General features: G+C 43.9%; 1 protein-coding gene across 13 annotated transcripts in view; it reads right to left on the bottom strand.

The window, feature by feature from the left end:
- Positions 1-24265, bottom strand: part of PHACTR1 (phosphatase and actin regulator 1) — a 565894-nt gene that overhangs the window by 282163 nt on the left and 259466 nt on the right. Inside the window, exon 1 of one of the 13 annotated variants that reach the window (XM_086370859.1) lies at positions 15825-16162. The exons of 7 other annotated variants lie outside the window; for them this stretch is intronic. The gene's annotated coding sequence lies outside the window, so the exon portion shown is untranslated. Of the gene's footprint in view, positions 1-4986; positions 5284-15336; positions 15450-15824; positions 16163-24265 lie in introns of those variants that run through there. 5 more of the 13 variants (XM_086370856.1, XM_086370852.1, XM_086370857.1 and 2 more) reach the window with 5 other exon arrangements.

Consider the following 24265-nt stretch of genomic DNA (forward strand, 5'->3'; position numbering starts at 1 on the left):
AGTGCTAAAGGAACAACCCTACCCTCTTCAACTCCCAAATTCCTACCATTCAATATTTTGAATGTACATTGAAAATATGGTAAGATTTCCCACCTTTGGGAGAACAACCCCTCCAAGCTCTGGACCGTTGGGTAGTAGTAGATAAACCCCCTTTTCTATACTCTACTTTTGGTCAGTCGGGGGAAGGTTTTGCTCTTTATCTTCTGTTGTAATTCGGTCCTCGACTTTGACAATTTCAGATGTTGCTGTTGGAAGTAAAAACTAGAGCAACATAGATACACAAAACCTTTAAAAAACAAGACCCTGACCTTTTAAAAAAGTGCCTTATGAAGCACATAGTTGTCTTAGATGACACTGTAGAAGAGAAAGCATGCCTCAAAAAAGTTTATGAGCAAGATAAATACTCTGCCACACGTGCGTTTGTTCTCATTTGTCCCAACATCCACATTCCTTTAAAGTGAAATCTCTCCGAGGGCTTGACATATTAAAGTAATACTCAATTTATCGACTAATAATACAGCTTCAAAGGAAAGTAATATTCTTAATGGCACCTCATCCAGTCTATTATTTATTTTATTCCTCTAAAGTTTCAAGAGACAAATTGGAGACATACAATGAGTACTATTTGATTCAAGTCTTGATTTTGGTTGTTATGAATAGAGAGCAGCTTTTATGTTCAAGGTCAAAATATGGAAGGTTACATTTATTCCAAGACTTCTTTCAAACATAGGCTTCTAGAGTGGGAGTATGGTAGGCAGAATAATGCCCCTCCCAACTAAACTCACATTCTAGTCCCCCAGCCTGTGGATATGTTACCTTACACATGGAAGGGACTAGGGCTCTTGAGTTGAAGAGATTATCCTGGGTTATCCAGATGGGCAATGGAATCACAAGAGCCCTTATAAAAGGGAAGCAAGAGGGTGAAGTCGGAGAGGAAGGCGAGGAGCTGACAAGCAGAAGTTGCAGGGATCCCATCACAAAGAAAGAGCCAGGGGCCAAGAACACTGGTCTCCAGAAGCCGGAAAACACAAGGGCCTGGATTCTCCCCAAGAGCCTCTAGAAGGAACCAAGCCTAACTTTAACCTATTGAGACTGATTTTGGTCCTCTGATCTCCAGAACTAGAAAAGTACAAATTTTTCTTTATACTTTTTAAAGAAAAGTGCTTTCTTTAAGCCACTAAATCTGTGGTGATCTGTTACAACAGCAACTAGAAACTAATCCAAGGGGCATGTGAAAGTATTAATGCTGGCCAGTCTACCGGAGGCTTCAATCCAAGCATCCTAACTGTCCCAATCTCAGGGCAGCAGGGGGGAACGGAAAGAGCAGAGCCTCAGATCAATCAGACAGCCCTTGAGTTCCGACCCTGGCTCTGCCACTTACTGTCTGTGTGCTTTGGGGAAGTTATTTCCCCTCTCTGAGCCATAACTGTTTCAGAGTTAAAGCAGTGGTTGTCTGCATTTCAGATCCGATCGAATTACATCTCTATAGCAACAGCAATAAATCATCCAGCTAGAGTAAAGGTACCAGTAGGTTGCCATGAGGTTTAAATGAAATGATGTGTCTAAAGGGCCTGTGCAGCGTTTATCGCCCAGCAGACGCTCGGCAGAGGCTAGATTTCTTAACCTCACCCCATCTTGCACAGCAGCGGTGTGTATAATCCTGCAGGGAGCTTGCTAAAATGCAGGTGGTGCATGAATCTACACCATCAATACCTTCCTGCCTCACCTGGGAAAGCATCAAATCTTCTTAGCAGGGTTTGTAAGATGCCTTTTTAATGGCTTTATTGAGACATAATTTATATACCCCAAAATCCGTGCATTTTAAGCATACAATTCAGTGACTTTCAGTGTATTTATAGAGCTGTACAACCATCACCACAATCTAATTTTTTAACATTTTCAACATCCTAAAAAGCAAACAAGCGTCCATGTACCATCATTCCTTGTTCTCGCCCTGCCCCATACAACCACAATCTACATTTCCTCAGATGGATTCCAAATGCAGTTCGCCCTTGCTTCAAGAAAATACAAAATTTTAACAAATAGACACCTGTGAGCTTACTGACCATCACGTCAAAATTCCACATCAGCTTTTTTTTTTGTCAAAAATGAAAACAGGGTCTACCTAAACAGTTTCCCTGAAGGGAACTGGGTTTTATTGGTCAGAAACTCCAGTATTACCGGAAAACTGAAATTTAAAGGGTACACTTTCAAATCATGATTTTTAAGGATGTACAAATTTAAATGCTCCCCTTCTCCTCCTCAACCCCCACTACAAACCTCCAGTCTCAGTGGTGAGAAGACCCACTGTTATAGAGAAGCATATCAGTTCAGTTCAGTTCAGTCGCTCAGTCGTGTCCAACTCTTTGCGACCCCATGTATCACAGCACACCAGGCCTTCCTGCCCATCACCAACTCCCGGAGTTCACTCAGACTCACGTCCATCGAGTCAGTAATGCCATCCAGCCATCTCATCCTCTGTTGTCCCCTTCTTCTCCTGCCCCCAATCCCTCCCAGCATCAGAGTCTTTTCCAATGAGTCAACTCTTCGCATGAGGTGGCCATACAAATGGACCCAAAGTCTGGGGCAGGGTGACAGGTGGGGCGGGAATCGGCTCCCCTAGTCTATGGAAGCTGACTCCCAGCCCCCTTTCCCTTCCCTCCATACTGCCTGGGTGTCTTCAGTGATCTGAGTGCCAGATCCTTTCCATTTTGCTTACCCCAGGCTTCCCTGGTGGCTCAGATGGTAAAGAGTCTGCCCGCTGTGCGGGAGACTCAGGTTCGATCCCTGGGTCGGGAAGATCCCCTGGAGGAGGAAATGGCAACCCACTCCAGGATTCTTGCCTGGAGAATTCTATGGATGGAGGAGCCTGGTGGGCTACAGTCCATGGGGTCATGGAGAGTCGGACACGACTGAGCGACTTCACTTCACTTCTTCCACCCAGGTTTCTAAGTGGTCTGGTGCATTGTTGCTGATGGGCGGCTAAAGCTGTCACCATGGGAGTGGGATCCTTGGGGATGAGGTTGGGCAGGAAGTTTCTCACCAGGACTGTAGGGTGTGTCATAAGTGACAGAGTGGCCAACCCTGCGTCTGTGACAGACTCTGAAATCTAAGTACTGACAGGAACACAGGTTAAGTGTGGTGTGCAAAGAGGCCAAGAGATGAGTTTCAGGCCCCAGGCTACTGGGAGCTGCAGGTGAGCACTGGAAATGCTATTGGAAATTAATGAACTCAGAAAAGAAACAAGTGAAAGTGAGACAGGCTGGGACCTGAGACCCTTGGATGCAATGCTTCCAGGAGCAACAAAATACCAAGAAACTTTAAGGGACTAAAAATAACTGCTTGCATGGGCAGTTGGGTGGAATTATGGACAAAAAGAGGAAAAACCCAACTGCCACTTCTGAAAAGCCATACAAAAGCAATAAGGAATGAGGTTGCCCTCCCTTCCCGAAGCAAGCAAACAAGGGAAACTGTTATTTGTTCTGGAGCTCTCCTGATCAATTTCTGTTGATTGAGGAAGCTGAGAACCCTAGTCAGTAACAAAAAGGTTCCCAAAATACTTCCTCTCGCACTAGCCGGTTAGTGCTGCTCACCCAGGAACATGAGCGCATTGAGTTAACTCCAAGGGAAGAGCCCCTGGAGGAGGGCATGGCAACCTGCTCCAGGATTCTTGCCTGGAGAATCCCATGGACAGAGGAGCCCGGCGGGCTACAGTCCATGAGGTCACAGAGAGTCGGACATGAGTGAAGCGTCTGAGCGCACGCGCACACGGGCCAGGGTGGAGCGCACAGGGGCTCACATCAGCGGATGCGCTGCACCGAAGAGCGTGAAGCATCTCTTCCTGCCTGTTCCAGCCACCTCCTTTCTGTTCCCGATCCTTCTACTGATTGTTACCACACAGTTTCAATTCATGGAGATATGGTTAAGAAGACAAGTTTTGCAATGATCATTGTTTCCTTCATTCTTAGATTCATGCCCATGAACTACTCACAGCATATAAAGGGCAACATTTATACGGCATCCAAAATCTTCATGCTTTATAAGCCTGTCATCATAATACTGCTGGCCAAAAAACTGAGGTGGGAGAAGCATGGCTTTGGGGAGGATTAATTTAACTTCTAAAACAGGCTGGGCACTTAGGTTCCCTTCTTTTGGGTTTAACATTTAAGTAGCTTGATATAGTTATTAGGCAAATTGCTTCTGTATCCATCTACCACAATAAACAAAGATATAGCCATTTCTATCTTGCCATAGTTATTTTATTTTTAATCATAAACGAAAAGAGAACTTCAGAAGAAACAGCACCTGTTGGCTAATTACTGTGAGGAAGAGAAGTTCAGCATCAACTAGGCTACAACTGAAATAATTGTATTTGGCAGGCAGTCTCCAACGTTTAAGTATACAAAATTTAATTACCCAGCCACAGATAGCACATTCAGCTACTTACGGGCACACTTTGAAAGTGACTCATCCAAAAAGATCCACTGGGGTGCAGTTATAACCAGAATCAGATGTTCCACAGAAGTCAGATTATGTTTATTTTATGCTGGGAGACAAGTGGATGGTAACATCTGCTCTTGACATCTTTAAAGCAAAATGTTCTGTGTGTGTGTGTAGGTACGTGTGTGCAGGGTTCTGAGTTCTCAAAGATATGTCTAAGTACTCAAGCATTTTTGTGGTGTATCAAGGCTGGTTGTACCCCTAGCTCACTTATAAGAGTAAATGAGGAAGTTAAACAATTTTTTAAATTAAAAAAAAAAAAAAAACCTGTGTGGAAGAAAAGTCAGTAAGAATGGAGAACCTCTGTGGGGGAGAGAATACAAGAGCAGTTGCTAAATTTTCAGAGCTAGATGCTAACTCTGTCTGTAGTCAACACAACAGGAATGTAAAGCATTTGGCTCTTTCTTTTATCAGCAACATAGAAACAGGCACTTCAGCCTCTTATTAGAGAAGTCAAGTATGAATTCACCACAGTCTGATACTCACCAAAGACTCCAGCAAGGCATCTGACTTTGAGAGAGGTGGCCTAGAAAGAGGAACTCTGCTTTTCCAGGTGAGAGCATCTCAACACTGGCTACAAAGTTGAATCACCTGGGGTGCTTTAAAAACACCTATGCCTGAGTCCTAGCCAGCACGCCTGATTTAGAATTTTTCAAAGGCTTCCCTTGGTTGTGAACCACTACTCTAGAACCTTGCTTTTCCAGCATTAGCATCTTCTGGAAGACTGTTAGAAACGCAGTACCTCGAGTCCCGCTCTAGACCTGCCCAATCAGCGTCGGCTCTTAGTAAGATTCCCAGGTGATTCTAACGTATTTGGAAGCTCGAGAACCCCTTCTAGCAAGAAGGTTCTATGAGTTCTTTGTATTGTCAGCTCATCACAGAGTAGCACACCTCTCTGCTGAAATGCCTTCACTGAACCCAGCTTCTTGATTTGCCTGAAGATCAGTATAGTCAGTCTCCATTACACAATTCTCACTGAAGACGTTTTCCCCATGATACACTCAATATACTTTAACCAATTGCATTTAACTATGCAATGAAAGTTCTCTTACATTTTAATGACAGAAAAAGCTCATGTCACCAGATGCGTTTAGTTCCTACTTACACATCATTTTAAAGCCTGAAGACATTCTAATCCATGAAAATCCCTGAAAACTGTAGGTATTCTATATATGTTGGCTTGGTGGCACTTCTATTTTATAAACTAAATCTTGTGGAGGCCAATTACATAAACTACTTCATTTCTTCAGCCATGAACAATGGTCTACAGGAATTTACGTAGATAGTATCCTTGTTAAGTCCTTGAAACACATCCTCAAGTAACCATTACTGGATGCACCTGGAATGGGCTCCACTTTCACTTCTGCTTTAATCTCTCCTTTCACTCAACACTCTTGGGCTCCGAAATCACTGCAGATGGTGACTGCAGTCATGAAATTAAAAGATGCTTGCTCCTTGGAAGAAAAGCTAGGATAAACCTAGACAGCATATTTAAAAGCAGAGATACTACTTTGCCAACAAATGTCCGTCTAGTCAAGGCTATGGTTTTTCCAGTAGTCATGTATGGATGTGAGAGTTGGACAATGAAGAAAGCTGAGTGCCAAAGAATTGATGCTTTTGAAGTGTGGTGTTGGAGAAGACTCTTGAGAGTCCCTTGAACTGCAAGGAGATCCAACCAGTCCATCCTAAAGGAAACCAGTCCTGAATATTCATTGGAAGGACTGATGTTGAAGCTGAAACTTCGATATTTTGGCCACCTGATGTGAAGAACTGACTCATTGGAAAAGAGCCTGATGCTGGGAAAGATTGAAAGCAGGAAGAGAAGGGGAAGACAGAGGGTGAGACAGTTGGATGGCATCACCGACTCGATGGACATGAGTTTGAGTAAGCTCTGGGAGTTGATGATGGACAGGGAAGCCTAGTGTGCCACAGTCCATAGGGTCACAAAGAGTCGGACACGACTGAGTGACTGAACTGAATTGAACTTCCACTCAACGGTGAGCCAGTGGTGAGGACTGGGAAGAGTGTAATGGTTCTCCAAGTGGGGTCCCAAGACCAGCAGCATCAACTGGGCACTTGTAAGAAATACAAGTTGTCAGGTAACACACCCAGACCGACTGAATCAGAGACTCTAGGGCTGGAGCTCAGCGGGAAATCACTGAGACCCTCAGTGACTCTGACATATGGGTAGTCTGAGAACCACTGGGAGCAGTCAGTGTGAGGTGGGCTCAGAGAATCTTCATTTCTAACCATTTCCCACGTTAAACTGATCGGGAAACTTACTTTAAAAACCCACTGAGGAAGAGCAATGAGAGAAAAAAACCAGCATAAACATTATGTAAAGCCCCTCTAGGACGCTTTAAAAAAAATTCTTGAGAATTTTAGTTTATTTTTTTAAAAACTTCAAAATAAAGAGAAAAAGTGTTTTCCTATTAATACATACAATGGCTCCTTTGAAGCTGCTGTTTTCTAAGAAATTCAACCTTCGGTTTTTAAGGACGAAGATCCTAATATAATTTTGGTAGAGAAGTTACCTCCTGAATTATCATTTAGCAAACGGGCTTCCCTTGTGGCTCAGACAGTAAAGAATCTGCCTGCAACGTAGGAGACCCAGGTTTGATTCCTGGGTCAGGAAGATCCCCGGGAGAAGGGAATGGCAGCCCACTCCAGTACTCTTGCCTGGAGAATCCCATGGACAGAGGAGCCTGGTGGGCTACAGTCTCTGGCATTGCAAAGAGTTGGACACGACTGAGCGACTAACACACGAATGGCATACGGTGAAACGGGCGTGAAAGAGAGGGAGTTTGAGTGGAAATCATGGAAGCCTACAGTCACCTTCCCTCTTTCCCTTGGGTTATCACCCCTGAAGGATTTCTTTATTTCTAGTGAGTGGAGACACCACACAGCACAGACTCCACAGAGGCAATATGGAGAGCTCTGCTCAGGCATCTGCTAGCTCTTGGCAAAACAGGGCTTCCTGTTTTCAAGATAATGTTTTAAAATGGCTCATAAAAGGTTTCTTGGACATAACCAGTCCCTGCAAAGCAATATTTTGATGATTAAACTATAAATAAATCAGAAACATATGGAGCTAATTTCCCTGGGGTTTGGCAAAACACTTTGGACTTTATTCCATCCAGAATATTTGAAGGATGGTTTCAAGTGTTCGTGGAATCAAACATGGCTTCATGTTTCCCCAGCTCCCTTTCACGCCCTGGCAGTTTAAGGACAGGACCAAGATTCCTTAAGGTTTCTTTGTCTTTGCCTTTGTTCTGAAATTACCAGATCTCAATACAAACACAGAATTTGCTCACCTAAGCGTCACAGTTGCCTGAGTATATAGCACAGTTCACCAGCAGCACTGCAACTCGCTCTCTCTGGGTTTCAGAACAGTTCAGGAGGTTTGTTTCTAATTTACAAAGGAAGGGTTTCAGACTTGAGTTATTTCAAAGAATAGCAGCTCCTTTGTAGGTGAACTCTTTCCCACTTACCTACAGAGATTCAAGCTATCTGTTCTTACAACCTCCAGCCTTTGAACTCTGAGCAGAAATGTTTTGATGGAGTTCACAGCCCTAGGGGGCATCTTCCGTGTGGCCAGAGAGAAAGCCCACCTTCTGGATATCTGAGGGTGCATTGTAGAAAGAGAGAATGAGCCCGAAGATTCTGACAGGAGTTTTTTTCCCTATTAGATGCTGTTAATATGTTTGCTTGTTTGTTTTTTAAATAATAAACAGCTCTGGCACTTTTTAAAAGAAAGATTCTGTTTTTGGAAACTATTCTATCTCCAGGCACAGTACTACTAGGAGTCCTGTGGAAATAACCCTTAACACCTAGGTGTTAAGGGAAGGGTATAATTTCTTAGTATCACAAGGACATAGGCAAGTGAGTCTTGGTGATACAGATTTGGGAAACTTAATGAGAGACTCTGTGTCTTTAAAAATGTTCAAAGGTATCTGATATCCAAGATGAAATGCAAAATAAGGAGTATGTCATTTTATGTCAGGTTATTCAAATCTAATACACAAACAGCATAATCATATTTCCTCTATTAATGAGAACATCTGTAAATAAACCACAACACTATTAGCGTGAAATGAAGAGAGTGATTAGAAGAACAATTCTTCCTTTTTAAATGGAAGTATAATTGACTTACAATATTATATTAGCTTCAGATGTGCAACATAGTGATTCAATACTTTTATACATTGCAAAACCACCACCAGGATAAGTCTGGTTGCCATCTGTCACCATGCAATGTCATGACAATATCATTGACTATATGCCCCATGACTCATTTGGTTTATAATTGAAAGGTTGTACATTGCATCTTCCTCACCTTTTTCACTCACTGCCCCACTGCTCTGGCAACCACCAGTTTGTTCTCTGTATCTAGGAATCTGTTTCTGTTCTGTTGTGTCTGTTCATTTGTTTTTTAGATTCTACATGTAAGTGAAACCATGGGATATCTGTCTTTGTCTGACATTTCACTCAGCATAGTACCCTCTAGATCTATCCATGTTGTTACAGATGGCAAGATTTGATTCTTTTTTATGCCTGAGTAATATTTGGAGAATAATTCTTAAGTAACATATATTACATTCTAGGAAACCTTGAAATGTTCAAACTTTTAAAATTAAACAGCACAATATAACATAAAGTGTTCAATTTCTGCACCTACCAAATAACTTTACCTCCTTGCAACATTAAAAAAAAGAAGAAAGAAAGAAAGAAACCTAAAAGCTCGGAGAGAAGAAGAGCATTCTTGGGGGAGAGAAGAATCTGAGCAAAAAAACACGGAAAGTAGGAAACCATGCAGTGTAAAGATGGGATATTGGAAAAATTAAAATTAAAAAGAAGAAACTAGAGAACAGATAGGTACTATTAACATTAATGGAGCTCTTTCTCCAAGATCTTAAACTACAAAACTTGCCTCTGTAATTACAACTTCCAGGGTCACTCTGCCTGGCTCTGAAACCTCTGCTCTGTTTTTTATAAGCAGGGTGTCCTTGGGCAAGTTACTTTCCTTCTTTGAGCTTCACTGTACTTATCTGTTAAATGGGCATAATAATCTCTGTCTTATAAGGCTGTTGTAAGGATTCAATGAGATCATTTAGCTAGACCCTCTTAACAGTATCTGGAAAATAGTGAGTGCTTCAAACATAACTGGCATGTCTGTTTTCAAGCCTGATGTTTAATCCCAGTTCGAGAGATAGTGAAAGACAGGGAAGCCTGGTATGCTGCAGTCCATGGGGTCACGAAGAGTCGGACACAACTTAGCGACTGAACAGCCACAATAATCACCACATTATTGTAAACTGGTTTTGTGCCTGCTACTACATAGCCTCGGACAAGGTCGTTATCTCTTCCAACCCCAGTTTGCATCTCTGTGGAAAAGTGATTCCCAGTGTCTTTCTGATATGTACAGTGGATCTATGAAGTCACTGTACATACTGAATTAGTGAAACGCTGAACTGCTGTTCCTAGGGGAGTATAGGGTTAGGTTCCTGAGAGGCTCCAGTTCCAATGTTTTTATCAACTGATCATTTATTCCTTGTCTTAGGTGTGTTTCTGTTTAAAGACCTCTTGTGTGTGTGCAAAGCCACTTCAGTCGTGTCTGACTCTTTGCGACCCGATGGACTACAGCACACCAGGCACCTCTGTCCACGGGATTATCCAAGCAAGAACATTAGAGTGGGTTGCCATTTCCTCCTCCAGGGGATCTTCCTGACCTAGAGATAGAACTGACATCTCTTATGTGTCTCCTGCAGTGGCAGGCGGGCTCTTTACCACTAGCACCACCTATATTGTTGATCCATTAACTTTGAACTTGTGGCCAACACGACTATGACACATCTGAACAAGGCATATGTAACACACAGACTGTCTCCACAAAGCACATCACGGCCCTCGTGGGCTTAGGAACACTAGACACACTTCAGTACTACACATGGGGACTATTTTAAATAGCAAGATCCCAAAAAAACCAACAAAAACAACAACAAAAAGCGTACAGCATGAGCCTAAAGAGACCACAAAAATGACACTTGTTTACAGTATGAACTGAAAAAAATGGCAGCTAAAGGGGCCGCTGCGAATGGGGAGGGGTGGGAGGGGGCACGCCCACCCTTATCTGTGTACATCTGTGAATCACCCACTCTTCCCTGACTTTCTGCTTCAAGCCTTTTCAGGCCTGAGAATTCAGAAAAGGCATCAGTTCCCATCAGTTCCCATATGAGCTGGGCTCCATATCGCTTTCTCTGAAATCAAGGATCTGAAATTCAGAAAGGAAGTAATGTATACATATCACTTACAAATCATCTTCCTCTCTACTCACAAATTCTGTTTGTAGGATAAATAAAGGTGTGTATGCACATGTGTGTACACTTCAGGCAATCATGTCACTGAATATCATGGTTCCTACTGAATGGGACCTGGGAAAGTTGGAGACTGATTAGGGAAATAGTGAAAAGTACACATGATCAGCTGGGCATAGTAGAAACCCAGGTGGCGGGATAAATCTTTGATTTCCTTAAAGAGACAGAACATTGAAAGGAAGTAGGATGCTGAGCCCATGAAATGCCATAATACTTTTGACCTCAGAGGAGCATCCACTCCCAAACAATGTTAAATCCATCCTCCAAGATCAGCTGTCACTGTAGACATGTAGCCCTGCCAGTGACAATCCGCTAGTTCTTTACAGAACACTCAGGTGGAAGTGAACAACACAAGGTCCTCGTTCTCCCTCTTAGTTGAAATATGCCAGGGAGGCCCAGCTTCTCTTGACTCTTGGCCCCGGTCTACCAGGCTGTCTTCCAAGGCATGGTCCCCCTATGGCAATTAAGACATCATTTTCCTTTTGAAAGATGCCATCTTCTTTTATAAACCTGACAAATTCCTAGAACAAGAATATACCTTTTAATTGATAGGTGTATGCAGATGGTGACTGCAGCCATGAAATTAAAAGAAGCTTACTCCTTGGAAGGAAAGTTATGACCAACCTAGATAGCACATTCAAAAGCAGAGACATTACTTTGCCAACAAAGGTCCGTCTAGTCAAGGCTATGGTTTTTCCAGTGGTCATGTATGGATGTGAGAGTTGGGCTGTGAAGAAGGCTGAGCACCGAAGAATTGATGCTTTTGAACTGTGGTGTTGGAGAAGACTCTTGAGAGTCCCCTGGACTGCAAGGAGATCCAACCAGTCCATTCTGAAGAAGATCGGTCCTGGGTGTTCTTTGGAAGGAATGATGCTAAAGCTGAAACTCCAGTACTTTGGCCACCTCATGAGAAGAATTGACTCATTAGAAAAAACTGATGCTGGGAGGGATTGGGGGCAGGAGGAGAAGGGGACGATGGAGGATGAGATGGCTGGATGGTATCACCGATTCGATGGACATGAGTTTGAGTGAACTCCTGGGAGTTGGTGATAGACAGGGAGGCCTGGCGTGCTGCAATTCATGGAGTCGCAAAGAGTCGGACATGACTGAGTGACTGAACTGAACTGAACTGAACTGATGGGGATGAATTATGTTCCCCTCAAGTTAATATGTTGAAGCCCTAATCCCCAGTACCTCAAAATGTGACTGTATTTGGAGACGGGGCCTAGAAAGAGATAATCAAAACTAAATGAGGTGAGAAGTCATCTCTGGTGGTTCAGTAATTAAAAATCCACCTGCTAATGCCAGGTACACGGGTTCAATCCTTGGTCAGGGAACTAAGATCCCATATGCCTCAAGGCAACTAAGGCTGTGTCCTTAATGAAGATCCCTTGAGCGGCCACTAAGACCTGAGTCATCAATCAATCAGGTCATACGGGTGGGGTCCAAATCCAATAGGATGCTGAGCGGGGGGTTGGGCGGGGGCGGTGGGGGGAGCTTCCCAGGTGGCTCAGATGGTAAAGCATCTACCTGCAATGCAGCAGACCCGGGTTCAATCCCTGGGTTGGGAAGATCCCCCGGAGAAGGAAATGGCAACCCACTCCAGTACTCTTGCCTAGAAAATTCCATGGACGGAGGAGCCTGGTAAACAGCCCATAGGGTCGCAAAGAGTCAGACACGACTGAGCAACTTCACTTTCACTTTCCTGATAAGAGGAAAAGACACATGGGTGTTCACAGAGAGGAAAGGCTGCGTAGGGACCCAGCGAGACAGTGACCATTTTCAAGCCAAGGAGTGAGGTCTCAGGAAAAAACAACACTGCCAACATCTCGATGTTGGGCTTCTAGCCTCCAGGGCTGTGAGAAAATAAATTTCTGTTGTTTAAGCCATCCCAGCTAGTGGTATTTTGTTACAGAAGCCCTAGCAGACAAATACAGTGGTTACCGGTTATTCATTAGCTATGGATTATCTAAAGTGATTTTTCTTCTGCATTATTGAGAAGGAAACTCTGTTTCTTAGTAACACAGAAACTATATTAGGTGCTGCTCTATTCACATATTATTTTATTTACTCCCATACAACCTCCCAGGAAAGTGCCTCACTATCCCATTTTACAGAGGAAGAAACTAAACCTTAGAAAACTCAAGAAACTTGCCCAGGCTCACTCACTGAACAGGTGACAGAAATGGAGTGAGACCCAAGTCAATCTGAACACAAAAGTCTTATTCTTTTAACCAAAGCATCTATATTTCTTTGAGGACGAGATTTTCAAGAGTTCTCCAATTTTACATCTTCTGACCAGCTGTCCCATAAACTATTCTACTGTCCCAGAAGTGGACATCTGAACTGCAACTTGGCATCTGAACTGCATTTTCCAAACTGTCCTTATACTGAAAGCACTTTCTTACAAAAGTCCTTTATAAGACTACAAGCCCTGGTTCTTGGTGTGGAAAATGTTGTTTGTTGTTTAGTCGTGTCCGACTCTTTGTGATCCCATGGCCTGTAGCCCACCAGCCTCCTCTGTCCATGGGATTTCTCAGGCAAGAATACTGGAGTGGGTTGCCATTTCCTTCACCAAGGGATCTTCCACCCAGGGACTGAACTTGAGTCTCTTGCTCGGCAGGCAGATTCTAGCCTGTGAAAAAGTAGGCACTACAATTTAGGCAGATTACCAAATTTTAAAGAATTAGAGAAGAAGAAAAATGCACTCAAAACTGAAACTATTCAGAGCATGGTGTTCTCTTCTGTGATTTGGAAGGCGCTGATGGCTCTTGCAGTGTCTGGAGGTCATCCTTAGCAAATTCCACCCTCATTATATTATTGAAGTGCAGAAATGCAGATTTCCAGCAAGTTTCAACCAAGAGAAATCTTGATAAAAAAGAACTCAGCGTGCTGACATTAATTATTTAAGTGGTGCTTTCTTGAGGGACTGCCATGGCTTGCATAAGTGGCTCCATAAGTTGTTTTCTTCTATTGTGAATATTTATAATATTATGCTATCGATCATATTTCCAAAGTGGGCTTTAATTAGAAACCTCATTATGCTACGCCGTTTGGCTTTGTTGTCATTGTTTACTCTTGTTTGTTGAGCATCAGAAGATGGGTGTCAGGGCCACAACAGAGAGAGAAGTCTAGAAATTCATCATCAACTAAGTCTTTTCGATTCCCAAATATGGTACATAATGTCAAAGATTTAAGAACCACTGGCTCGGGAAGGATGGTGTGGGATGAACTGAGAGAGGAACATTGAAACATACACATTACCATATGTAAAACAGCGTCAGTGGGAATTTGCTGTATGAGGCAGGGAGCTCAAATCTAGCGCCCAGTAACAACTTAGAGGGGTGGGTGGGGTTGGAGGAGGTTGGGGTTCAAGAGGGAGGGGACATGTGTATACTTATGGCTGATTCATGTTGATGTATGGCAGAAACCAACACAATATTGTAATTTCCTCCAATTAAAAATAAATTTAAAAAAGAAACCACTGGCTCAAGATCATTTTTATTCTAGTACCTGAATATCCTTTTGCAGTGATAATTGTATCAGTCAGGGCTGCCATTTCTGGGGTCGCACAGAGTCAGACACGACTGAAGCAACTTAGCAGCAGCAGCAAGGAGTTTTTATATGATACATTCAAATCATATAATCTGCCCCAAACTAGGAGTAGGATGGAGAACTGGGGAAGGACAACAGAACCTTGATAACATCTCTATAGGCATTATTCTAAGAACACTTTGCCTTTGGTTCTGACATTCCCGTATTTGGCTTAGCGCATCTCCTGTGGTCAAACAAAATAGCAATTAGTGATGAACTCTTCCAAATTCACGCCCTACCTATTACTCAGGTTCTCTAGAAGTCAGTGGGGTGTGGGGGGAGAAGATCTATTGTAGCATTTCTTATTCATAACAAGTGAGCTGTTATCAGTTTGCTTATTGATTTTTATCTCTATGCTGCAAACCTCAAAATGCCACAGCCCGAACTGGGATCCCACCAAACCTGTTCCTATACTCATCCTTTCATTTTCCCAGTCATCCTTCTTTTTGATCCTTGACAACCCTGCACCCACCTTCCTGGAATTAACTGCCGGTTCGATTTTTTTTTCCTTTCCTGTCTCTTTAAATCAGAAACTTCCTGAGGTTCCTAAGAGCTGGCTACCTCCGCAGGCATCCAGGTCTCCCAGCAAGTCTCCATGGCAGTGAGATTTGCAAATGAATCCCCCCAGATCTGAGAAAACAGCAGCAGTTGTCTAATCAATCTCTGATTTCCAGGCATCCACCAGGGCACCAGTGGGTTCCAAGAGAGCCAATGAACCAAAGTCCGAGGATTGAAAAGCCCAATCAACTGATACTGGCAGCTCCAGAAAGGAGGAAGTCCCCAAACTGAAGAAAATATAAAACCAATACTAAATCCAATTAACAAACACACAAACGGCAATTAAATTATTTATGATTCAAATGCCTACCTCGAAGATTTCCCAAGCTCTCTGTTCACACATGTATCTTCCTCTGCTCTCTGCCTCCCCAAAGGCTGTGCTTTCTCAGCCTGAACAACAGCCTTCTCAAGAGTCAGGCTCTGAAATACACATGCTACACACACCCAGACAGCCTTTTGGTGCCAGGCAGCCCCTTCTCCATTCTTCCCAGCCCCAGGCCAGCTCATGCCAGCTCCCAGACAGGCAGACCAACTCCTCCATGGGATGGAACTGGGGCAGGGGAAAAGATCAGACAGGAGTTGGGGATGAATTTAACTCATCAAAGACCGGGTAGCCACCCATCCAGGCAGGAAGGGTCCATCTTCATCCCTTTCCTAACCTTAAAACCCTCACAGACGGTTTCTCCAGCCTCCTTCAGATCCCAGAGCAAGTTAGCAGACTCCTCCTGGCTGGTTTCCTGCTCGCACCCAGACCGCTCCCAGGAGGCAGCCCCCAGCCCGTCGCAGATAGCTTCTTACCTTCGCAAAGCCCCGGTTCTTAAAAGCCTGGCTGGCCTCTCCAAGGAGTCCTGTGTTTTCCTTGACATGGGGAGCCACCAGTTTCAGAAACAGGGCACATTTCGAAATGAAACAGAAAGTAACCCGGTGATCCAGACCGGAGCCCCCGACCTGCACTTGGCTTTGGCTCTCCACAGCCTCGGGAGGCCTGGGACTCTGCCAGCTCACCCAGCTGTTTCAGCTCAGAGAGAATTCAGAGGAAGCTGAAGCTTGGAAGTCTGGAACTCACAGCCTGGGCTCTGTTTTTTTCTTTTTTCAGAGTATTTGTTGAGCTTTTTAACATGCAGTTTGTTTCCTTCTGCAGGGAATTACTCAGTGAGTCTGTCACCTGACTCCCAGCGGCTCCATTATATAATTCAAACAGTGCCATTTGAGTTGTGATCAGAAATCCACACTCCTTCCTACCCCCACGACCTCCCTCTCCCTTCCTTGGAGCGGAGGGCAAGACGCTCAAAACACCAAACAAAGACGATCACCCTTTCTTGCAACTTCAGCAGAGCCACTGCATTTCTGTAGTGTATTTTTTTTATTTCCCCTGAGGTTTGAGTTTTCTTGGGCAGTATGTGTGCTAAGTCGCTTCAGTTTCGTTCAACTCCTTGTGACCCCCTGGACTGTAGCCCGCCAGGCTCCTCTATCCATGGGATTATCCAGGCAAGAATACTGGAATGGGTTGCCATTTCCTTCTCCAGGTTTAGGACTTTCTGAATGTCAATGCTGAGTTAGGGGATTTCTCAAAATGTAACATCTTGAGATGTAGCTGTAGCAGTATCCTTGATTTTCATTTAGGGTGGTGGTTTGTAGATTAGATGAATCAGTGAATGGATTTGCAAATGACAGAGCTCATCATCAGTTGAACAGCTTCACACAGATTTAATGACACCTGTGCAAATGAAATCCAAAACCTAGAATGTTTATTACTTTAGCCACAATATCTAAGTTCCTTGAAATCTCAAAGGGGTAGATTGAGTGGAGAGGTCTTTAGCGTCTTCAGCCAAAACCCTGCCCCGACCCTGATCATCAACATCCCTCCTCCAGCTACCTCAAAGAAGCATGACACCCAACTGAAAACTGCAAGCTTGATGTGCAAACACCACTTCATGGCCAAACCCCCAGCCTCTGCTATCAAGCACATGGAAATTCTTAAAGCCAGTCTATAGAAATATTTGGAGCCAGCACTGTCCTGGGTGAAGGTAATGAAGATCGGTCCTAATTTCCCTTTCTTAGCATCAGTCATCTCTGTTCAGATGATGTGTATTGAGTGGCAAGTACATTAAGACAGAATTGACCCAGGAATGAGAGATCTTTGAGAAACTTGGGGGGCATAAATGAGCATAACACTTCAAGTGTTCGTTGCTCAGTCATGTCCAAGTCTTTGCAACCCTATGGACTGTACCCCGCCAGGCTCCTCTGTCCATGGGATTTTCCAGGTGAGCATACTGGAGTGGGATGCCATGCCCTTCTCCAACGGAGCTTCCCGACCCGATCAAACCTGGGTCTCCTGCATTGCATGCAAATTCTTTATCGTCTGAGTCACCAAATGATCAACATAAAAAAAATAATAAATACTCCAACCTGTTTGCTTTTTCCTTGTCAAAGCCAGATGAACTGTATACAGTGGTGGCTCTGGGTTCCTAGTCTCCTCCTAGCCAGTGGAGACTTGTTGCTGAAGATGGGAAATGCTCCAAAAAGACTGTTAAAGTCTAGGGAACAAACGCTAACAAACGCTAACCTCCTTTTGGCTTTTCTTGGTCTGACCTCTTTTTTCCCTTTTGCATTTCCTCACTCCTATCGGCCAAAGGAACCTCTCCTGCCCTTCTTGCCTGCCTGCAACAGTGTATTAATAGTTGATACCACGGCTATACTAAACTATGTGACATTAGACTGATACTCTGCGCTAAGAATGGGACTTTCCCAGGTGGCTCAGTGGTAAAAGAATCCACCTGCCAATGCAGGAGACAGAGGAGATGCAGGTTTGACCCCTGGGTTGGGAAGATACCCTGGAGAAGGAAATGGCAACCCACTCACTCCAGTATTCCTGCCTGGAAAATCCCGTGGACAAAGGAGCCTGGTGGGCTACAGTTCCCGGGGTCGCAAAGAGCTGGACACGACTGAGCATGCTCCTGCCCTAAGAATAGTTTGCAAAATTCTTTGTAACTACCCACATATCCCTCTGAAGTGGGCATGGGGTAATTATTCTTCTTTTTCAGACCCAAAGAAAGCCAGTGACATAGATGGAAATTAGAAGTCAATTTTCCTACACTCAGAGCTCTGTTTTGCAAAGGAAGACCCAGATATACATTAAAAAACAGAACCGTATAAACATGAATGACAGATTGATGTCTGTTTATATCTCTCCCTCCAGGTGTGGTAAATACAGAGTGGTGTGGCCGTTGCTATGGTAACTACTTGTTTATTAATGAGAATAAGGCTACATAGTAAAATATTAGAAAACATCAGGTGGTGAGGAAGAAGCAATAATGCAAAATAAATACTTGGTCTCTGTACACTCCCTCAACACTGACACCACAAAACTCCAACTTCCTAGACCAGTGTTGTCCAACAGGAAAACAACGTGAGCTACATATGTAATTTAAAATTTTCTAGTTGTTGCATTTAAAAAGAAAAAAAACTAGTGAAACTGATTTTGGTAATATTATCAGCTTGACAAACACCAGCTGTCCAGCTGAGAGGCTCATTCTACCTCCTACTTCAAATCCAATATATTAAAAATATTATTTCAGCATGTAATATTATAAAATTATTAACAGAGCATTTATGTTCTTTACTTCAGACTAAGTCTCTGCACTCTGATATGAATTGTATGTATTTTACACTCACATCACATCTCAATTAAGGGTAGTATCTACATCTCAAATGTTCAGTAGCCACAAAGAGTCAGTGGTAACCACATTAGATGGCCAAACTTCAGACTATATGTGGTCATTCTGGCTTGAAATTTGTTCTCTGAGTACACATTTGTCTGTCCCTACTTGGAACTTTTAGAAAAATGAACTGAATTCATTTGGCTCTAGCTTTATGGCATAATTCAAGTGATGTTCTCTTGGGTGGAGCAAGAAAATATCAAATAAGCTTGAAACTGAAGTAGTATTAAAGATTCAGCTTCTTTCATGCCACCAGAGGATCATGAAGATTAAAAAAAATAAATCTCAGGTTTATAAAAATTCCTTTCTTGGTTGGTCCCATTCGCCCAAATTACCCAGAACCGTGCTTGACTACACGTTTTCTGCCCTCTCCTCTCAGCACCCCTAACAGACCGCTCAGTCATAACAAGCCTACCTGTCACCTCTTCTCGAGTCTGGGGACCTCTGCCTGGTCTCCCTGCCTCCACTCTCCACCCATTACATTCATGTTCTCTCCTGCCTTCAGCACGAGCATGCGTTGAAAGCAGACGTTAATCATGGAGCTTCTCAACTTAAAGCTTTTAATAGCAACCTGTTACCTTTTGAATAAAATCCATACTCCTTGGCCTTACACACTAGGCAATCATCAGCTGGCCTTTGGGGAACTTTCTGGCCCATCTCCTGGCTACCCAATCTTTGATTTTACATTCTTGACTATACCATCATCTCCATGACTTTGTTTAAAGTCTGCTCCCTCTGCCTGGAATGTCCTTCCTTAAAATACCCACCCCTCACCAAACAGCAAAATCCTTCCAACCTAGTTCCAATATTTACTGTAGCTTTTTTTTTGGAGGGGGGGGAGGGTGCCCTATAGACATATAGGATCTTAGTTCCTCAACCAGGGGTCAAACCTGTGCCCACTGTGGTGGAAGTGTGGAGTCTTAAACACTGGACCACCAGGGAAGCCCCGATTGCAGCTTTTCTTGCTCTTGTAAGCTTAACAGCCAACTCATCTATGTTCTCAGGCCACTTTTATAAATAAATGTGCTATAACATTTATCATGTTCAATTATAATTATATGATAATGCTAGAAAAGGATTTCCCTAAGAAGGGGAACCACATACCATTTACTTTTGAGTTCACCTTAGGACATAACAGGATCTCAAGAAATGCCTGAGGAATTCCAATACTCTTTTCTTTCCAGCTCTCTCTCTTCTAATTGTCTAACCACTTGGTATAATTGGAACCAAGCCTCAATTTTTTAATAGCTGTGGTATCTTGAATGCCATTTCATTCAACAGGTGTTTTAAGGTCATTCTTATAAACTCTGGTTATGACAAGTAGATATACAGGTATGCCTCTAAAGAGTCAAGATTACATACTTGTTTGTTAACTCCTTTGTCAACAGGCTAATGTCTGTGTCTTTGGTTTTACAGTTTCGGTCTCTCCATCTCTTCAAAGCTTTCAGTTGTTGGCAGGTTGGGGAAACAGAACACCTGTGTTTTGTGCAGAATAAGAGTACAGTGGCTTTATGAGTAAGGGCATAAGAAACACTGCCCCATCGATATCACAGGATGTGGCATTCAGTTTTGTTGCTCAGAGAGTCATTTTTGGCTTTATGCCTGGCTCTCTAATGGTTTCCACACAATTAAATAAAGTTGTGGTTTAAAAAGTAGAGGAATCAACACCAAATGCTGCTAAGGACGTGGAGCCACCAGAACTCTCGTTCATTGCTCCTGGGACTGCAAAGTAGCACAGACACTTTGGAAGAGGGAGTTTAATGGTTGCTTTCAAAACTCTTGCCTTCAGCTCAGTTCAGTTCAGTCGCTCAGTTGTGTTCAACTGTTTGTAACCCCATGGACTGCAGCACACCAGGCTTCCCTGTCCATCACCAACTCCCAGAGTTTACTCAAACTCATGTCTGTTGCGTTGGTGATGCCATCCAACCATCTCATCTTCTGTCATCCCCTTCTCCTCCTGCCTTCAATCTTTCCCAGCATCAGGGACTTTTCCAATGAGTCAGTTCTTTGCATCAGGTGACCAAAGTATTGGAGTTTCAGCGTCAGCATCGGTCCTTCCAATGAATATTCAGGACTGATTTCCCTTAGGATGGACTGGTTGGATCTTCTTGCAGTCCAGGGGACTCTCAAGTGTCTTCTCCAATACTGCAGTTCAAAAGCATCAATTCTTTGGCACTCAGTTTTCTTTATAGTCCAACTCTCACATCCATACAGGACTACTGGAAAAAAACCATAGCTTTGACTAGATGGACATTTGTTGGCAAAGTAATGTCTCTGCTTTTTAATATGCTGTCTAGGTTGGTCATAGCTTTTCTTCCAAGGAGCAAGTGACTTGTAATTTCATGGCTGCAGTCACCATCTGTAGCGATTTTGGAGCCCAAGAAAATAAAGTCTGTCACTGTTTCCACTGTTTCCCCATCTAGTTGCCATGAAGTGATGGGACTGGATGCCATGATCTTAGTTTTCTGAATGTTGAGTCAAATGCTGCTAAGGACGTGGAGCCACCAGAACTCTCGTTCATTGCTGCTGGGACTGCAAAGTGGCACAGACACTTTGGAAGACAGTTTGGTGGCTGCTTTCAAAACTAAACATACTCTTGCCTCACAACCCAGCAATTACACGCCAAGGCATTTACCCAAATGGACTGAAACCAAATCCACACAAAAACCTGCACATGGATGCTTAGAGTAATTTTATTCATAATTTCCAGAACTTGAAAGCAACCAAGATGTCCTTTGGGAGGTGAATGAATAAACTGTGGTGCATCCAGGTAATGGAATATTGTTCCATGCTAAAAAAGAATGAGCTGTGAAGCCACAAAAAGACAGGGAAGGACCTTAGAAGTCCATGACTAAGTGAAAGCAGTCAGTCCGAAAGACTCCATACGGCGTGATTCCAGCTATATGGCTTTCTGGGAAAGGCACAGCAATGATGACAGTAAGAAGATCAGTGGTTGCCAGCAGCTGGGAGGGCTGGAGGGATGAGTAAGTGGAGCGTGGGGAGATTTTTCAGGCAGTGAGACTGCTCCATATAATACGATAATGTAGGTCATTATACATTTGTCCCGACCCACAGAGCGGACAGCGCCAAGGATGAAACTTTATGTAAACTAGTGACTTTGGTGACAGAGATGTATCGACCATGTAGTACTGTGTCAATGTAGAGTCATCAGTTGTAACACGTGTAGCAGTGTGGTTCCTGATGCTAATTGTGGGGGAGGCTGTATGTGTGGGAGGCAGGGAGTATATGGGAATTCTCTACTTCCTGCTCGATTGTGCTGTGAGCTAAAACTGCTCTAAAATATAAATCTCTCTCTCTCTCTTTTTTTTTTTTAATTGGAGGGACCAGAGAGTGGCTTGCCCGTGGGTGCCCAGGGACTCTGCTCACTGGCTTCTGGCTTGATGTACAAGTTGTTTTCCTGCTAGGTTGTCAGTTGCTCAGATTTATTCATTGCTTTCTCCACTTTGTTACCAACACATCACTAAATAAACGGCATGTACTTAGGGACTAATAAATTCTCATTTAAATGAAATGAAGGGAAAACACACTTAAGGCTTTGAATAATAAACACATATTTCCACCCACAGACACAGCACAATGGCCTTAGTGTCAACAGAAAAACTCTCACTGAGACGGTTTCTGGAGGCTCTGGAGCCTGGGACAGTCTCAGGAGGAGGGGTTTCCTTGGGAGGCCTGCTGGGGCTAGAAGAGCCGCTGAGATGGGAAAATTTAACTCTCTCACTTTGACTCAAGCCTGGACGTGCTTTCTGTACCCCCAGGGACCAGCCCTTGGTCACACAACCTGGCGGATTTACCAAGACGCTGCTCAGAGCAGGGCTAACACCATTGTGCAAAGTACTTGCCCCAGCGAGCCTGTTTCCTCATCTATAAGAGGGGGATGAGGATATTGTGGGTTATTGCGGGAGGTCATGTCTATAGTCACCCTGACGTGGAGTGATAGTGTCACCCGATGGGCTGTGCTTATTCTTAGTATTACATATTATTAGATATCACACAATACTGGTAAAACATTGGCGATGCCACGAGGGAGCTCAAATCATGACAGTGCCCATGTGAACCCCTCTTCTGCTATCTCACCACACTTTCTTTCTACTTAATTTGCTGTTGGCACATATGAAGATGGTGACTTTACTGGCTTTTATGACCTCTGTCTTCCTCCCTTCTTTGTTTCTTTTTTCTTCCTCTCCCACCTCTTCTTTTTCTTTCTCTTTTTCCCTTTATTATTTTTAAAGTGAGTTTATTTTGTCCCTTGCTATTCTTGGCCGGCCAACTAAGACTCTTTGTATCGAGGTCTTCTTGCCAAAGCCACATTAAGCTCCCCAGGTTGCTAAACTTAGGCCAGCCTGTCTCTGCTCTCTTGGAAGGCCTGCGATGCCATAAATAAGAGAGGGAGCAGGTCAAAGGGTGCTTGTTCACAGCAAAGGGGGCTGCTTCACACAGAGCTTCCCAGAAGGAAGACAGAGCCTGACAGGAAGAAGAGCTCAGACCTCAGGCATCATCTATATAACAGAGCAGTTAATACCCCTCTCCCTGCCAAGTCACGGCGACTGCCGATCTCAGAAGCCATCATTCAAATTGCTTTTTGGCCAGTTCAGCATCAGTGTCCCCATGACAGCTCTACTCTGGGAGAACAAGAGAAAAAGGCAGTTTCCCAGAGGAGAAGGCGGCTTCCTTTTCTTTCTATGAGATACATAGCCTTTATTTCTCTCCAAAGCACCATGCGGAAGTTCTGTGATGACCTGTGTCCAAGAAAGATACAAGAGGGGAGATGGGAAAACACAAATGGCCCTAATAATGGGCCAAGTGAGCAAGGTTTTGAAAGGCGGAGAATGCAGTGGAGACCAGCCCTGGGACTGAATTCTGGTCCTGCCCACTGCTCATTGGAGGCAAGTTAATTGGCCTCAGCTCTTCCTGCATGATATGCTAATAGTAATATTAAACTGGGGAGTGGGGAGTCTGGGGTGACTTTCTTAGCATCTGTCAGGTGGCCTGGTGTACAGCAGGTGGAGAATGACCTGGCCAGGTGCGTAGAGCCTCCATTCTTCATGCCCAGAGTGTAAAGAGACTCCAATGCCCCCTTTGCTAAAGTTCTTTGATGGAAGTTAAACGAAACCTCTAGCAAAGGGTAAACACCACGTGTGCGTGTCTTCCCACTTACAGCCCCACCCTCGGCCCCCCAATCTTCCATGCTGCAGACATTTTCCCCAAAGATGGACACAAGTGTGTCTCCCATCCCCCATACTTGTTTAGAGCCTCGCCACTCCCCTGTCAAGTGGTGGGATCAAATTCCTCTCCCTCTGAACCTGGGTGAGCGTGGAACCTGCTTGCAGCCTCTGCAGCAGAAGTCATTCTGTGGACCCCAGAGGCTAGGTCATAAAAGGCAACGTATTAGCTGGAATCCTTGCTCTTGAAGCTGGCAGGTAAGCAGCTTACTGCACTGGAGCTGCCATGTTAACGAGGAAGCCTGACCTGGTCCATGTGGAAAGACCACAGAGAGAG

Source organism: Bos grunniens, chromosome 23 (assembly GCF_055505025.1).
Source record: "Bos grunniens cultivar Pamir isolate PY7600 chromosome 23, Bosgru_T2T1.0, whole genome shotgun sequence".
NCBI classification, from domain to species: domain Eukaryota; kingdom Metazoa; phylum Chordata; class Mammalia; order Artiodactyla; family Bovidae; genus Bos; species Bos grunniens.